Genomic DNA, 3,021 nt, shown 5'->3' on the forward strand with positions numbered 1-3,021 from the left:
CAGGCTGGTCTCAAACTCCTGGCCTCAAGTGATTTGCCCAACTCGGCCTCCCAAAGTGCTAGGATTACAGGCGTGACCCACTGCACCCAGCTGGATTTATTCTTAAGCATTTTATAACTTTTGTTGCTATTGTAAATGGGATTTTTTTGTTTGTTTGTTTGTTTCTTTTGAGGTGGAGTCTCACTCTGTTGCCCAGGCTGGAGTATAGTGGCGTGATCTCGGCTCACTGCAACCTCTGCCTCCCAGGTTCAAATGATTCTCCTGCTTCAGCCTCCCAAGTAGTTGGGATTACAGGCACACATTACCCCATCCAGCTAATTTTCGTATTTTTAGTAGAGACTGGGTTTCGCCAAGTTGGCCAGGCTGATCTCAAACTCCTGACCTCAGGTGATCCGCCTGCCTCAGCCTCCCAAAGTGTTGTGATTACAGGTGTGAGCCACTGTTCCTGGCTGGGATTTTTTTCCTAATTGGTTATTCCAGTGGGTAGAAATGCTATTCAGTGTTTTATTTTTGTATTATATCCAGATACCATTCTGAACTCCTTTAAAATGTGTATTTTGTCAGAGTCTCTTGGAGATTTCTATATCACATCATGTGCAAAGAAATGTTGTTTGTTTCTTCCTCCCCTATTTTTATGCCTCTTGTTTTATTTTTTACATTTATTTAAAAAAATTATTTTAAATAAAAGTAGAGTTGGGGTCTCACTATGTTGCCCAGGATGGTCTCGAACTCCTGGGCTCAAGCGGCCCTTCTGTCTCTGCTTCCCAATGTGCTAGGATTACAGACATGAGCCATAGAGCCCACCTATTATTATTATTATTATTATTTGGTCTTTATTGCATTGCCTAGGCCCTCCAATGTTCTGTTATTTATTTATTTATTTATTTATTTGAGATGGAGCCTCGCACTGTCGCCCAGGCTGTAGTGGGGTGGCGTGATTTCTGCTCACTGCAACCTCTGCCTCCTGGGTTCAAGCAATTCTCCTGTCTCAGCCTCCCAAGTAGCTGGGACTGCAGATGTGCACCACCACACCCAGCTGATTTTTTTTGTATTTTTAGTACAGATGGGGTAGGATGGTCTTGATCTCCTGACCTCATGATCCACCCGCCTTGGCCTCCCAAAGTGCTGGGATTACAGGCGTGAGCCACTGTACCTGGCCTATTTATTTATTTTTATTTATTTTTGAGACAGAGTCTCGCTTTGTTGCTCAGGCTGGAGTTCAGTGGCACAATTTCGGCTCGCTGCAACCTCTGCCTTCTGGGTTCAAGCGATTCTGCTGCCTTGCCCTACTGAGTAGCTGGGGTTGCAGGCACCTGCCACCACACCTGGCTAATTTTTGTATTTTTAGTAGAGACAAGGCTTCACCATGTTGATCAGGCTGGTCTCAAACTCCTGACCTCAAGTGATCCACTCACCTTAGCCTCCCAAAGTGCTGGGATTACAGGCGTGAGCCACCACGTCCGGCCTGGCCCTCAAGTGTTAAATAGAAATGGTAACAATGGACTTTCATTCTTTGTTTCTGATCTTAAAGAGAAGGAGTCCACATTTCCATTATTATTTCTCCTGTGTGTTTTGATAGAAAACGTTCATCATGTTAAGGAAGTTGGCAGCTAGTCTAGTTTCCTATGAATTTGTTATTACTGTTATTTATGAATGTTGACTCTTACTGTGTGCTTTTTCTGCTTTTATTAAGATGATCCTACATCTTTCCTCCTGAATTATTCATTTTCTTTATTATGAAACATTTCAAAAACAGAAATAGAGAACAGTACAACAGCTTCAGTAAAAGTTGTCAGTTGTAGGCCATAGGAATCAATTCTAGTGGTTTAGGTGGTAAAATGATTCATAAGGAGGAGAGTGGTCTCTGTCTGAATTACAGGGAAGACTGGATCTCTGAACTGTGGATGCTGCTGCTTGCTCCTCCCACCTCTCCAGTACTGAATCCTAGAGACTGCCAGTAGCACGGCTGCACGTGCTCCAGGAACTCTATCCTATGTCACTGGGTGTGGGGTTACTCATGTTCCATTCGACTTGGGGCTGAGTGTGTTTATTTATTTATGTATGTAGTTATTTATGTATGAATGTATTTATTTGTTTTTTGAGATGGCGTCTCACTCTGTTGCCCAGGCTGGAGTGTAGTGGAGTGATCTCGGCTCACTGCAAACTTCACCTCCCAGGTTCAAGCGATTCTCATGTGTCAGCCTCCTGAGTAGCTGGGATTACAGGCACGTGCCACCATACTGGCCTAATTTTTGTATTTTTAGTAGAGATGGGATTTTACCATATTGGTCAGGCCGATCTCAAACTCCTAATCTTGTGATCCCCCTGCCTCAGCCTTGCAAAGTACTGGGATTACAGGCGTGAGCCACCGCACCCAACCTATTTTTAAATTTTTTTAATTTTTATTTTTGAGACTGAGTCTTGCTCTGTTGCCCAGGCTGGAGTGCAGTGGCGTGATCTTGGCTCACTGCAACCTCCGCCTCCTGGGTTCAAGCGATTCTCCTGCCTCAGCCTCCCAAAGTGCTGGAATTACAGGTGTGAGCCACCATGTCCGGCAATGGGCTGAGTGTTTTTGTATGGCTGAGCCCAGGTCATCTGCTTGTACCCTATATATATAGGAAGAAGGTTCAGATATTGTGTGGCCAAAAGGAACGACATTTGTCTTTCCTTCTTTGCCTACTGGATCAGTGACATGAAGATCCCCAGATGGCTTGAGTGAAGCCTTAGCTTCCAGTTTATCAGAACCATGACCATGGTAGTACAATCCCCTGGTAGAAACAGTCCCCACCTTAGGCACTAGAATATTCAAACTCCCAAATCCAAGGTCATAGGGATGGGCAGCAAGAGTTCTTCAAGTGTGTTGTTAGATGTAAGAGTGAGAGTAGCTACTCTCCACCCTCTGTTTCCTAGATGTACACTTTCTAGTTTTGAAGGAGGCAACTCCAAATGTTAGCAGCTTTTTTTTTTTTTTTTTTGAGACGCTGTTTCGCTCTTGCTACCCAGGCTGGAGTGCAATGGCGC

The sequence above is a fragment of the Cebus imitator genome, unplaced genomic scaffold, assembly GCF_001604975.1.
Source record: "Cebus imitator isolate Cc_AM_T3 unplaced genomic scaffold, Cebus_imitator-1.0 Scaffold650, whole genome shotgun sequence".
In the NCBI taxonomy this organism is placed as follows: domain Eukaryota; kingdom Metazoa; phylum Chordata; class Mammalia; order Primates; family Cebidae; genus Cebus; species Cebus imitator.